The 15,490-nt window shown below is 43.4% G+C and overlaps 1 protein-coding gene across 2 annotated transcripts in view; it reads left to right on the forward strand.

Moving 5' to 3' along the window:
* The window catches only part of CPXM2 (carboxypeptidase X, M14 family member 2), a 132,745-nt gene that overhangs the window by 32,449 nt on the left and 84,806 nt on the right, over positions 1–15,490 (forward strand). The window lies entirely within an intron of this gene.

Here is a 15,490-nt window from a genome sequence, read left to right on the forward strand (position 1 = left end):
TTGCTGCAGAATCCGCGTTTTAGAGAATGAGCCCTGAGACTCGGGATACGTGTCTTCTCCAGAGACTAGTTAGGAAAAAGGATGCTTCTGCTTCCTGGGCCCAGATCAGGTCACCTGCATGTGACTGATCTGTGAGGAAAGGGCAGGAGAGAAGGCTGGACCGCTGCGGCCGTGGGCGGGCTGTGGCCTTTGTCCTCTCTCGCCTCCCTGCTGATGCTTCTCACCTCTGCCACACGTGCTTCTTCCAGGCCGTTCCGTGGCTCCTTCCGCTGTGTTCCGCCGGGTCAGACCCTTAGCGGTGCTCATCGTGTCTGGCCTCCCTCCCTGAGGCTCAAAGGCCTCCGTAACCTTGGCCCTTGGTGCTGTCAAGGTCCTGCTCCTGGAAAGTGGGCTCTTCCAGGCTCCCTCCGTGCACCGCGCGCTTCCTGGCTGCAGGCCTTTTCCCAAGCAGGTCCCCGGCCTGCAACGTCCCCTCCCTCCACTTTGCCCAAGCAGCGTAAACCCTGGTTCAGCCGTGACATCACGTCCTCGTGCTGCTCTCACAACTTCTCGTAAATGTAGCCACTTATACAGCACAGGTTTATTCTCTTACAGTTCCGGAGGATAGATGGCTCGCTGGGCTCCAGTCGAGGTGTCGGCAGGGCTGTGTTCTTTCTGGAGGTTCTCAGGGAGAATCGTTTCTTACCCTGTTCCAGCTTCTAGAGGCGCCCACATTCCTTGTTCTTCTAAGCCAGCGATGGAACGTTGAGACCTTCTCAGGCTGCCATCTCCCTGGTTCTCTCTTCTGCCTCCCTCTTCCACTTTTAAGGACTCTTATGAGTACATTGAGCCCACCTGGATAGTCCGGGACCATCTCCCCATCCCAAGCAACCTTAACTGCAGCTGCAACCTTCATTCCCCTTTGTCACATAACTTCGAGTACTCACGGGTTCTAGGATTAGCACGTGACATCTTTGTTGGGAGGGGGGTGTTTTTCTGCCAACCCATCTCGGGTGCCTTTTCCCTCCTGCTCTGGCTCCAGCTGACCCACCCCTTCTCAAGTTGGCGTTTGATCCCATGCCATCCTATGTGGTTCTCCAAGAGTGTGGTTCCCTAAGATTTTAGTTTCTTTCCCCAACTGATCCATAACTGTGTGGTTTCCAAGCCCTTTGGCACATGCGCCGTCTCAGCCAGCGTCCGGGGAGGAAGGTAGTCCTTTCATGCTCACGATGTGGAGTCGTCAAGGCTGCAGTCAAGGCTCACAGCTTCCAAGCGGCACAGCTGACAACTCATTCCCCCAGCTGTCACTGTAAACGTGCTACGGGCGGCCGCTGTGCTGAGAACTGGACAAGAGTGGATGAGACCCCTTCCCAGGGAGCCCCTGGGCTCAGCGGGGGGACATCTGAGCAGAGCTCCGACTCCAAGCATCTCTTCGAAGCCTCCTCTTGACCGCATCAGATAGACTTTCAAACCACTCAACCGTAACCACTTTGCAGTTCGGAAGCATTCAGGTAGAACGTTTTCAGAACGAACTTTCATGAAATCTAAAGTTGGTTTAAAAATATTTGTTCTTCTTCTTTTTTAATAACAGCTGTTAAGAAACATTTGGATGTGTACAGCTGGACACTGTTTTACCAGAGGATGCACTCTCAAAGTGCAGACAGGAGTACCTGCTAATAATCCGAGTGCCTCTAGCATCTATCGTGGGCTGCAATCCTCCAAGTAAATAAAGTCAGACCTGAGCAGGGCTACATCCAAATGCCTGCAGGCCTGCTTCCTGCATTACTTAGTGGAGCTGTCATCTGATGCCTTGGATTCTTTCTCTAGAAATGAAGTTATCCTTTATGAAAGAGGAAGTGTTCACATTTATCCACACTTCCGGTCAGAAATGGAGAGGCCCAGTTAGTCCTAAATATGTGGGGCAGGGGCAGAAGATGGGTGTCATGTGCTTCCAGTTGGGAATCCCATGGGCAGAGTGGACACGCCGCATGCAGTCCAGTCAGGCAGGCTGAGTTCAGACCTTGACCTTGACACATCTAGATTTTGGGACTTTTGCAACAATTATCTCACGTCTCCGAGCCTTAGTTGCCTCATCAGAAACATGGGAGTCCCAGGCACTCACAGGATTCCTTGAGCAGTGAAATTAGATGATTTATAATTTTAAAACATTTACTGGAATTTTCTCACTCCTCTGCTTAAAGCGTTGGGTAGCTTTAAGGACACCCTTTAGTGGGTCCCACTTTCCAGAATCGGTGCCACGTGAAGCGTGATTCCACTGCCACAGGTGCCCCAAAATGCATCTTCCCACACATGCAGTTTAAACATAACTACATCTTGTCTCACATCTGAGTATTTGGTAGGCTTGTCAAGCTAATGGAATTTTATGTGTGAGAAACAGCAAGGTATTGGAATTAGAAACCGTATTTAAATGCATTTAGCGCAGGATGTGAGCGAGGTCAGTCCAGCCCTTTGCTGGTCAGGCTCTGCAGGCGTGATTGTGGTCCACCCAGAACTCAGGCTTGGCCTACTCCCTGGTCCTCCTGCTAACGAGCTGAGAGGCTTTAGGCAAGATGCTCACCTTTGCTAACTTCTCGGAGCGTGAGGATCAAAAGGAGGGAGAAAGAGAGTCATCCTCAGCAATTCTCAAATGCCACGTTCGTGCCCATTAAAATCCATTCACTCACCTGACCACTGCAAAGTGCCCTTTATGTACTGGAACTGTACGGCCCTTACAGAGCCAAGAAGAAGAGCTCCTGTTTATTCCCTTTCCTCCAGATGCCTCAGTCTCCAGCAGAAGGAGAGCTGGAAGCAGCTCTGATAGTTACTGGTGCTGTGCTGAGTGCTTTACCTGCATTATTTCGTTTATTCCTTGGTGTGAGACAAGGACTATTATTATTATTACTTCTGTCTTATAGAAAACAGCTGCATGGATTGGTAGAGTAACTTTGTTAAGATTTCCCAGGAGAGGCAGGATGTGACTCCAAGCTGCTTTAAACCTGGAGCTGTTGCTCCAAACGACCCCATAAAACTGTCCCAAGCAACAGCTAAAGTGTTCTAGGCATCTCCGGATGATTATTAAACCACGCGCAAGTCTCTTTTCTGACGTTTATCTCACATTGATTTACTCATGGGTCACCCTCCCCAGGTCGTGTGAATCTTGTTTTTCTGAGATTCCCACACTGTTTCAGCACTGTGTCTGCACATATGTATGTGCCTCCTAGATGTTCCTGGGGAGCTGCTGCAACGCCAAGGGCACCGTGGCTGCCTTGAAGTCTCCTCGAAGTGGATGGGGTTGGTGCGGGCAGGTTGGCCGTCTTGGTGTTTTGTTATTGCAGATTTGCTCGTATGTGATTGGCAAGGATGGGATGATATCATTGTGACACAGAAGTAGTGTTGGTTCACGTGCCATTTTTGCCAGTACATCAGTGTTCTGTGGGACCAGGCAGCAGCCCTGACCCCGGGGGACCAGCAACACAGCTGCGGGCAGAAGCCTCCGAAGAACTCAGTCCTGTCCATGGGGCACGTCACTCTGCAGTGCTCTGGCTCAGGGTGGCCATGTGCCCTGTCCTAGGATGCTTACCGCTCAGGTCCTTTGCCCATTTGCTCACAACCCAGCAGCTTCCATTCTTCCTTACACCCCCTTCCACCATACTGCCTTAATTGTGGTTTTTTTAAGGTCAAATTCTATCTTTATAGCTGTATTAAAACAATTGTTTTAAATCAATTTAACGTGTCTCCTTACCAGTAGTGATGTTTTTTGGAATTGATTGATTTTTGTTGTTGTGTTCTTCTGATTATAGAGCTGCATAGATTTTGAACCTTATTTTTCCTGTGAACGTGGATTTTATAAGTGCAAGATTTTGCAGACGATGAGCATTTACTGAATTGCATTTGCCACGTTATAGCAGAAACACCTGTCTCGGTGTTAGTCCATTGGGGGCTGCTATAAAAGAACGCCATAGACTGGGTGGCTTATGAGCAACACAGATTTATTTCTCGCAGTTCTGGTGGCTGGAAAGTCCAAGATCAAGGTGCTGGCCGATTCGGAGTCTGGTGAGGGCCTGCTTCCTGGTTCATAGATGACTATCTTCTCCTTTGTCCTCACGTGGTAGAAGGGGTGAGGGAGCTCTGCGGGGTCTCTTTTATAAGAGCATTAATCTCATTCAAGAGGGCTCCACCCTCGTAACCTAATCACCTCCAAAGGCCCCACATCCTAACACCATCACCTTGGAGATTAGGTTTCAACCTATGAATACTGAGGGGACACAAGTATTCAGTCTATAGCATTCTTTTGTCCTCATTTTAAGCATAAGACTTTGAAAGACTAAAAGCATCTTATGACTCAACTTATAACTTCTCTTTTTTGCAAGTGGAGTTTTGCTTGTGTCAATTTAATAATATCAGCTTGGAGGAGAAGCCCTGGTTTACGTTTCTTCGGTACACTGGCACAAGAGAGATCTTCAGGAATTCAAGGGAGAGATCCAGTTCAGCAGGGTAGCAAAGGTTTGGCCTCTCATCTAGGATTATTCTGCCAGTGTGCCCAGGATCCTTTTATGCTAACTCACTTGTGAGGCTGTGATCGCATTTAGAAACTATCATTGGCTTCTTCTGCTCTGGGACCAGTCACAGGCAGCTTGGAAATGAACATTCCAGGTCTCAGAGAGAAAGTTTCAGTAATGACCTCTAAAATCACACTTGGAACGTTTGCCTTTGATTGGTTTTAGGAGGTACTCCTGTATTCAGGTGGGTCATTTACCGGCAGCTCATCTCCTGTCCCAGCAGAATCCTCTAAGGACCCTGAGAGATTTTCCGTGGCTCATAAACTCAGCAAGGTGGAGTCAGAGACAGCGCTACTCTCTGAGTGATTTATCCCACCACCATTGTGATGTTGGATGCTCTCTTAGCTGCAAAGCTTGAGCAGCTTATAGGAGCACTTGCCATTTCAAAGGGCTGGGTTTCGATTTCATTCTTAAGACTCTAAAGTTATGGTAAGTATAAGCCTGACATGTGATCAGAAGAAATGAAACACTGAGAGCCTGGCCGGACCTCAGGATGTCACCGTGATTCCTGCCTATCGTCGGGAATGTAAGAGAGTTGATATTCTGATCAGAGTTTTAAAGAAAGAGCTGGTGTTTTGAGGTTGCAAGAAAAAACATGGGGCATTAACACCCGCAGATGTCTTTGCAATGCCTGGTCACCATTATTTGACTCTCTGTGGCCCACGACTTGTCTCACGTGGGTTAGCCCTCTTTGATGAGGAAATGTCTGGTTATAATAATAGCATCTGTCTGAACCATTTCTCAGCACCACTGGAACGAAACAGAGCTCCTCTTGTAAGTCATTCCATTCAATAAATTCTACAGAGCACCTGGATGCTGATATTAGAATCCACTGCCAATGACCTGATCATCTTTTTACCTGAAATGAGGTGTAAGCCATGAAGATGGCCAACACCCTTGGCTTCAGATATACCCACAGGGAGTCGGTTATAGATCATTGAACCAAGTTTTATCCTGGTGTTGAAGTTCACAAGCGTGGGTACATCCCACACATCTGTCCCCTTGTCCTCTTTGGCCCTGAGACGCCTTGTGCCCCACGTTTATCCGGGCGGGAAGTGTATGGGGACCACCCAGGGCAGCACGGTTTTCTGAGGCGTCACCCCTCACTCCCCCACTCCTGCCTGTTGCTGGAACCATCTGCACCCGAGGTCTTCTGACCCCAAAGCCTGTCTGTTCCTTCACACCATCCCAGTTCTCTGCCTGTCAGCCTCCCATTTCTTTCTGGCTGCACAAACCCTTGCTGTGACTCGGCAAGCCCTCACTGGGGGCTGTTTATGTGCTGGGTGCTTCAGAGGCAGAAATCATCACAGTGGGGATAGTTTCCAAACCAAGGAATGTCGTGCTTGTTCCGATAAAGGGATTTCATTCTGCATCTGGCTTCAGGAAACAGTCTGGGACACAGTGTTTGGATGCCAAGATGTTGGAATTTGGGGTATTAGGATTTTTATGGGAATAGCAGGACTGAGTATTTTAAATCATGACTTTTGGAAAGTTCAAAGTGAAAATTTGCCATAATGAGGTGGATGTGCTGGTCTCATTCTCGGAAGTGTCATGAACGCGAGTGTGGTGAACAGAGCAGGGCAACGAGGACAAGGGAGCCCCGAGTAACGGAGACGCCTGGCCTTCGGATCCCAGGCCATTCTGGAAGCACTGACTCCCTGGTGCAGAAGTGGACTCCGTTCCACTTGCCATGTGGGTTTTTCTTTACTATTTTACTAAATTTCATTAATATTTCATTTCAACATACTCAGAGGGAAACTCTGGTTTAGAGAAAAGGAATTGAAGTCAGAGGCTGACTGACCTGCCCTAACCCGGCAGCCAGTAAGTGCAGAGCTGAGGCTCAGATTGAACTTTTCCAGCTGTAGGGTTTTCCGTGCTCCTTTCTGTGCATCTCAGGTGCCCACGAGAAGGTTCAGTGTGTTCACTAGCTTGTGGTTTCCCCCGGCACCCCACCTTCTGACTCATCTCCTTGACCGCTGGCTTCTGCATCCCCTAGTACCTTCCAGGCCCACATCCTGGCAGGACCCAGAGAATTCTGAGGGGTGTCAGCAGTCACCCCTATGGGACCTCGTGTCCATTCAGTTGGCACATCCCAACTGCGCCTTCTCAAATGGTGCCTCGTGGGGATGGGCCCTCTGGGCTGTCTGCCCAGCCACACGCAGGCCAGCCAGACTGTCTCCTGGACGTGTACAGTTAAGAGTCAGGGGTGCAGGTCATTCTGAGCTAGGGCTCCAGTGGACACAGCACACACTGCACAAGCAGAGAAGACTTGTGTGGAGAGAGTATGAAAGACAGGAAGGGAGGAGGGAAAGAAAGATCAGAACAGATTCTTGTATTCATTCATTTCGTTAAAAACCCCACCTCCTGGGGGCCTTATTGGTGCTAGGCAGGCACTAAAATTCACAAGTCCTGGGGAGGCAATGATGAGCAAAACTAGAAACAGTCCCTGATCTTTTAGCAAATGTTTATGGAGAACCTCCTGTGTACTGGGCCCTGTCCTAGGTGCTTGGGATGCCTCAGTGACCAAAACAGACAGAGATCCTTGCCATCTGAGAGCTTACAGTCTAGTGGGAGGGAGGCACAGAAAAGCAAGAAAAGTAATAAAATTTTTATAGAATGTTAGAAGGTGATAAGTGTGACGGAGAGAAGAAAAACAAACCTGTAGCTGACAGTGGGGTCAGGAGGGCCGGCTCTGGGGAAGGGGCAGGTTATAGTTAAAGGTTATCAAGGTCTGGGCTTTTGGGAGGTAATATCTGTGCCAAGTTGGCTTAGGGATCCGCGGGGGCTCAAGTAGCTGTGGGAGGAACATTTGGGCAGTGGGAGTGGCCTGAGTGTCCTGTGCCGACAGCAGGCCGGGCATTACCTGTTACCAAGGAGCAGAGGAAGGCTGGTGTGGCAGGGGGTGACCTCAGCATCCTGGACAAGAGGTGGTGCTGGCTTAGGCCAAGACGGGAGTGTGGAAGTGGTGAGAAGTGGTTGGATGTCGGATATTTTGAAAGTAGGCTTTTCTGATGAAGTGGATGAAGTTTGGAAGAGGGTGTGAGAAAAAGAGGAGTCAAGGATGCCTCCTCCGATGGTTTTTTGGCCTTGGATAATGTAATGGGGAAATGAAATTATTTAAAAAAAAAAATCTCACAGGTGAATGCCCAATTACAACCTGTAATGCATACGCAGAAGGAGAGGGCCAGGTGCATTAGTTTCCTGGGGCCTCCATAGCAAAGTGTCACAAACTGGGCAGCTTAAAGCAACAGGAATTTATTCTCTCACAATTCAGAGGCTGGAAGTCTGAAATCAAAGTGCTTGTAGGTCTGCGCTCCCTCTGAGGCTGCAAGGAAAGGATCCTTCCTTGCCTCTTCCAGCTTCCGGTCCCCATGTGGCCCAGGATGTTCCTTGGCTTGTAGTGGCATCACTCTAGTCTCTGCCTCTGTGGTCATGGGCGGTCTCCCTGTGTGCTCCTACAACATCTTTCCTCTCTGTATGTCTGTCTCTGTATCCAGATTTCCCCTTCTTATAAGGACACCAGTCATTGGGTTTAGGGCCCTTATCATTGCCTAACTAATTGCATCTGCAACAACCTTATTCCCAAATAAATTCACATTCTGAGGTTCCAGGGATTAGGGCTTGAACATATCTTTTTGGAGGACATAATCCAACCCATAACACCATGGTTCTCTATGCCCAACAAACCTGCCTCAATCTAGAAATCTGGAAGGCTTTCCTGGGAATGGGCTACAAGATTTGAAGCAGGATTAGAAGTTGAGTTTATCAGATGAAGAGTTGTCAGAGGGGATAGGAGAGAATTCCAGGTTGAACGGAACAGTGTGTGCAAAGGCCCTGTGGTGGAGAGAATATGATATATTTGAGGAACTAAAGCAAAGCCAGTGTGGCTGGAGCCCTGCTGTGGTTATGGAGCAATATCATGGCCAATAAACATAAGAAAAAGTGCTCTTTATCATTAGTCATCAAGTAAATACAGATTAAAATCACAACGAGGTGTGATACACAGACACTAGAATGGCTTTTAAAAAAAGGACAATATCAGAGCAGAAGCAAGAAGAACTACAATCCTGCCGCCTGTGGAACAAAAAACACATTCACAGAAAGATAGACAGGATGAAAAGGCAGAGGGCTATGTACCAGATGAAGGAACAAGATAAAACCCCAGAAAAACAACTAAATGAAGTGGAGATAGGCAACCTTCCAGGAAAAGAATTCAGAATAATGATAGTGAAGATGATCCAGGACCTCGGAAAAAGAATGGAGGCAAAGATCGTGAAGATGCAAGAAATGTTTAACAAAGACCTAGAAGAATTAAAGAACAAACAGAGATGAGCAATACAATAACAGAAATGAAAACTACACTAGAAGGAATCAATAGCAGAATAACTGAGGCAGAAGAACGGATGAGTGACCTGGAAGACAGAATGGTGGAATTCACTGCCACGGAACAGAATAAAGAAAAAAGAATGAAAAGAAATGAAGACAGCCTAAGAAACCTCTGGGACAACATTAAATGCAACAACATTCGCATTACAGGGGTCCTAGAGGGAGAAGAGAGAGAGAAAGGACCAGAGAAAATATTTGAAGAGATTATAGTTGAAAACTTCCCTAACATGGGAAAGGAAATAGCCACCCAAGTCCAGGAAGTGCAGCGAATCCCATACAGGATAAATCCAAGGAGAAACACGCCGAGACACAGAGTAATCAAATCGGCAAAAATTAAAGACAAAGAAAAATTATTGAAAGCAGCAAGGGAAAAACGACAAATAACATACAAGGGAATTCCCATAAGGTTAACAGCTGATTTCTCAGCAGAAACTCTACAAGCCAGAAGAGAGTGGCATGATATACTTAAAGTGATGAAAGGGAAGAACATACAACCAAGATTACTCTACCCAGCAAGGATCTCATTCAGATTTGATGGAGAAATCAAAAGCTTTACAGACAAGCAAAAGCTAAGAGAATTCAGCACCACCAAACCAGCTCTGCAACAAATGCTAAAGGAACTTCTCTAAGTGGGAAACACAAGAGAAGAAAAGGACCTACAAAAACAAACCCAAAACAATTGAGAAAATGGTCATAGGAACATACATATCGATAATTACCTTAAACGTGAATGGATTAAATGCTCCAACCAAAAGACACAGGCTTGCTGAATGGATACACAAACAAGACTCATATATATGCTGTCTACAAGAGACCCACTTCAGACCTAGGGACACATAGAGACTGAAAGTGAGGGGATGGAAAAAGATATTCCATGCAAATGGAAATCAAAAGAAAGCTGGAGTAGCAATACTCATATCAGATAAAATAGACTTTAAAATAAAGAATGTTACAAGAGTCAAACTGTCACTGTTTGCAGATGACATGATACTATACATAGAGAATCCAAAAAATGCCACCAGAAAACTACTAGAGCTAATTAATGAATTTGGTAAAGTTGCAGGATACAAAATTAATGCACAAAAATCTCTTGCATTCCTATACACTAATGATGAAAAATATGAAAGAGAAATTAAGGAAACGCTCCCATTTACCACTGCAACAAAAAGAATAAAATACCTAGGAATAAACCTACCTAAGGAGACAAAAGACCTGTATGCAGAAAACTATAAGACACTGATGAAAGAAATTAGAAATGATACAAACAGATGGAGAGATATACCATGTTCTTGGATTGGAAGAATCAATATTGTGAAAATGACTATACTACCCAAAGCAATTTACAGATTCAATGCAATCCCTATCAAATTACCAATGGCATTTTTTATGGAACTAGAACAAAATATCTTAACATCTGTATGGAGACACAAAAGACCCCAAATAGCCAAAGCAGTCTTGAGGAGAATAAACGGAGTGGGAGGAATCAGACTCCCTGACTTCAGACTATACTACAAAGCTACAGTAATCAAGACAATATGGTACTGGCACAAAAACAGAAACATAGATCAATGCAACAAGACAGCCCAGAGATAAACCTACACACCTATGGTCAACTAATCTATGACAAAGGAGGCAAGGATATACAATGGAGAAAAGACAGTCTCTTCAGTAAGTGGTGCTGGGAAAACTGGACAGCTACATGTAAAAGAATGAAGTTAGAGCACTCCCTAACGCCATACACAAAAATAAACTCAAAATGGATTCGAGACCTAAATGTAAGACCGGACACTATAAAACTCTTAGAGGAAAGCATAGGAAGAACACTCTTTGACATAAATCACAGCAAGATCTTTTTTGATCCACCTCTTAGAGTAATGGAAATAAAAACAAAAATAAACAAATGGGACCTAATGAAACTTTAAAGCTTTTGCACAGCAAAGGAAACCATAAACAAGACGAAAAGACAACCCTCAGAATGGGAGAAAATATTTGCAAACGAATCAACGGACAAAGGGTTAATCTCCAAAATATATAAAGAGCTCATGCAGCTCAATATTAAAGAAACAAACAACCCAATCCAAAAATGGGCAGAAGACCTAAATAGACATTTCTCCAAAGAAGACATACAGATGGCCAAGAAGCACATGAAAAGCTGCTCAACGTCACTAATTATTAGAGAAATGTAAATCAAAACTACAGTGAGGTATCTCCTCACACCAGTTAGAATGGACATCATCAGAAAATCTACAAACAACAAATGCTGGAGAGGGTGTGGAGAAAAGGGAACCCTCTTGCACTGTTGGTGGGAATGTAAATTGATACAGCCACTATGGAGAACAGTATGGAGGTTCCTTAAAAAACTAAAAATAGAATTACCATATGATCCAGTAATCCCACTACTGGGCATATACCCAGAGAAAACCATAATTGAAAAAGACGCATGCACCCCGTTTTTCATTGCAGCACTATTTACAATAGCCAGGTCATGGAAGCAACCTAAATGCACATTGACAGACGAATGGGTAAAGAAGATGTGGTACACGTATACAATGGAATATTATTCAGCCATAAAAAGGACGAAATTGGGTCATTTGTAGAGACGTGGATGGATCTAGAGACTGTCATACAGAGTGAAGTAAGTCAGAAGAAGAAAAACAAATATCGTATATTAACGCATGTATGTGGAACCTAGAAAAATGGTACAGACGAACCGGTTTGCAGGGCAGAAGTTGAGACACAGATGTAGAGAAAAAACATATGGACACCAAGGGGGAAAAGCTGTGGGGGGGTGGGGATGGTGGTGTGATGAATTGGGTGATTGGGATTGACATGTATACACTGATGTGTATAAAATTGATGACTAATAAGAACCTGCTGTATAAAAAAATAAATAAAATAAAATTCAAAAATTCAAAAAAAAAAAAAAGGACAATATCAAGTGTGGGCAAAGATGTGGAGCAATAGATACTTTTATACAGTGCTGGGATTGTGAAGTAGCACAGCCACTTTGGGAATCTCTTTGGCAGTATCTGCTGAAGCTCAACATTCTCATACCTGTTAATCTAACAAATTCACTCTTATGCCTAAAAGAAATGCATTCATATGTGTACAAAACACATGTACAGGTAGGTTCATAGCATTATTATTCATGATACCCCCAAATGGTAATAATCCACATGTCCATCACGACTACAATGAATAAGTCATTTGTATATGCACACAGTGGAATACTATACAACAGTGAAAAGGAGTAAGTTACTGCTACCTGCAGTAATATGGATCAATCTCACAGATATCACATTGAGTGGAAGAAGCCAGGCACAAAAGAGTAGCTACAGAAAGTTTCATTTATATAAAATGAGAAAACAGGAAAACCAATCCAGGGAACCCAGGCCATCAGCAGTGAAAGCACAGAGTCCTAACCACTGGACCGCCAGGGAATTCCCTAATAGATTTTATTTTTAAATGTTTTTAACTTCATACTCTAGATGTTTATTGGTTTCCTTAGCCAGTGGAAGAAAATTTTTAAAAATTGTTTTTGGGTTTACAAAATGGCTTCAAAAACAATGAGTGTTTCTTTTTAACCAACTTTACTGGTGACTAAGGTCTGAACCAGCAGGGAGCTCTGCTAATTTGCAGAAGGATCAGCTGATTTGCACCCATGCAGTTTTATGGGTTTATCACAGAGGTTTGCTGAAGGTAGGTATTCAGACCACGTTATAGCCTTGTATGGGAGATTAGTTACTTACCTATAATTATCAGATGTCACATCTAAAATTTTTAGCTAACCACTGCCTCCAAAGGAGGTTACTCGTTGGTAACTATGACGTTTCAGCCTCTGCTTCTAATATTTTTTTCTCAAAAGTATTTAAAAATAACTATTACTTTTTTCTGTTTCTGTCCAAATAGAACTGGGCTATGTTTGCAAAGTGGCAGGCAGGTGTGTCAGTTATCCAGGAATCACTAAATAGTTACATTCACTTGGATATAACTTTTTAATTTGCTTCCAGATGTTTTTGTATAGAGGCAGCCCATGATCATGAAATATGTACAATGGAGATCAATGATTTCACAGCAGCAGAGTGACTTTGAGATTTGCAGTCTTCTATATATGCCATAAAGCAAAGCATTTCGCATAACGCCTAGAACATAGTAGATGCTCTATAGACACCTGGAAAATTAAAGAATAATTTTATTTTATTTATTTATTTTTAAACATCTTTATTGGAATATAATTGCTTTACAATAGTGTGTTAGTTTCTGCTGTATAACAAAGTGAATCAGCTATACATATACATATATCCCCATATCCCTTCCCTCTTGCGTCTCCCTCCCACCCTCCCTATCCCACCCCTCTAGGTGGTCACAAAGCACGGAGCTGATCCCCCTGTGCTATGCAGCTGCTTCCCACTAGCTATCTGTTTTACATTTGGTAGTGTATATATGTCAATGCTACTCTTTTACTTTGTCCCAGATTATCCTTCCCCCTCTGCATGTCCTCATGTCCATTCTCTACATCTGCGTCTTTATTCCTGTCCTGCCCCTAGGTTCATCAGAACCTTTTTTTTTTTTTTTTAAGATTCCATATGTATGTGTTAGCATATGGTATTTGTTTTTCTCTTTCTGATTTACTTCACTCTGTATGACAGACTCTAGGTCCATCCACCTCACTACTGATAACTCAATTTCGTTTCTTTTTATGGCTGAGTAATATTCCATTGTATATATGTGCCACATCTCCTTTATCCATTCATCTGTCGATGGACACTTAGGTTGCTTCTATGTCCTGGCTATTGTAAATAGAGCTGCAATGAACATTGTGGTACATGACTCTTTGAATTATGGTTTTCTCAGGGTATATGCCCAGTAGTGGGATTGCTGGGTCGTATAGTAGTTCTATTTTTAGTTTTTTAAGGAACCTCCATACTGCTCTCCATAGTGGCTGTATCAATTTACATTCCCACCAACAGTGCAAGAGGTTTCCCTTTTCTCCACACCCTTTCCAGCATTTATTGTTTGTAGATTTTTTTGATTTTTTTGATGATGGCCATTCTGACTGGTGTGAGGTGATACCTCATTGTAGTTTTGATTTACATTTCTCTAATGATTAGTGATGTTGAGCATCCTTTCATGTGTGTGTTGTAATCTGTATATTTTCTTTGGAGAAATGTCTATTTAGGTCTTCTGCCCATTTTTGGATTGGGTTGTTTGTTTTTCTGATATTGAGCTGCTTGTATATTTTGGAGATTAATCTTTTGTCAGTTGCTTTGCTTGCAAATATTTTCTCCCATTCTGAGGGTTGTCTTTTCGTCTTGTTTATGGTTTCCTTTGCTGTGCAAAAGCTTTTAAGTTTCATTAGGTCCCATTTGTTTATTTTTGTTTTTATTTCCATTTCTCTAGGAGGTGGGTCAAAAAGGATCTTACTGTGATTTATGTCAAAGAGTGTTCTTCCTATGCTTTCCTCTAAGAGTTTTATAGTGTCCGGTCTTACATTTAGGTCTCGAATCCATTTTGAGTTTATTTTTGTGTATGATTTTAGGGAGTGTTCTAATTTCATTCTTTTACATGTAGCTGTCCAGTTTTCCCAGCACCACTTACTGAAGAGACTGTCTTTTCTCCATTGTATATCCTTGCCTCCTTTGTCATAGATAAGGTGACCATATGTGAGTGGGTTTATCTCTGGGCTTTCTATCCTGTTCCATTGATATGTATTTTTGTTTTTGTGCCAGTACCATACTGTCTTGATTACTGTAGCTTTGTAGTATAGTCTGAAGTCAGGGAGCCTGATTCCTCCAGCTCCATTTTTCTTTCTCAAGATTGCTTTCACTATTCGGGGTCTTTTGTGTTTCCATACAAATTGTGCAATTTTTTATTCTAGTTCTGTGAAGAATGCCATTGGTAGTTTGATAGGGATTGCATTGAATCTGTAGATTGCTTTGGGTAGTATAGTCATTTTCACAATGTTAATTCTTCCATTCCAGGAACATGGTATATCTCTCCATCTGTTTGTATCATCTTTAATTTCTTTCATCAGTGTCTTATAGTTTTCTGCATACAGGTCTTTTGTCTCCTTAGGTAGGTTTATTCCTAGGTATTTTATTCATTTTGTTGCAATGGTAAATGGGAGTGTTTCCTTAATTTCTCTTTCAGATTTTTCATCATTAGTGTATAAGAATGCAAAAAAAAAAAAAAAAGAATGCAAGAGGTTTCTGTGTATTAATTTTGTATCCTGCTGCTTTACCAAATTCATTGATTAGCTCTAGTAGTTTTCTGGAAGACTCTTTAGGATTCTCTATGTATATCATGTCATCTGCAAACAGTGACAGTTTTACTTCTTTTCCAATTTGGATTCCTTTTATTTCTTTTTCTTCTCTGATTGTTGTGGCTGAAACTTCCAAAACTATGTTGAATAATAGTGGTGAGAGTGGACAACCTTGTCTTGTTCCTGATCTTAGAGGAAATGGTTTCAGTTTTTCACCATTGAGAACAATGTTGGCTGTGGGTTTGTCATATATGGCCTTTATTATGTTGAGGAAGGTTCCCTCCATGCCTGCTTTCTGGAGAGT

Source organism: Balaenoptera physalus, assembly GCF_965194825.1.
Source record: "Balaenoptera physalus genome assembly, chromosome: 14".
Taxonomy (NCBI): domain Eukaryota; kingdom Metazoa; phylum Chordata; class Mammalia; order Artiodactyla; family Balaenopteridae; genus Balaenoptera; species Balaenoptera physalus.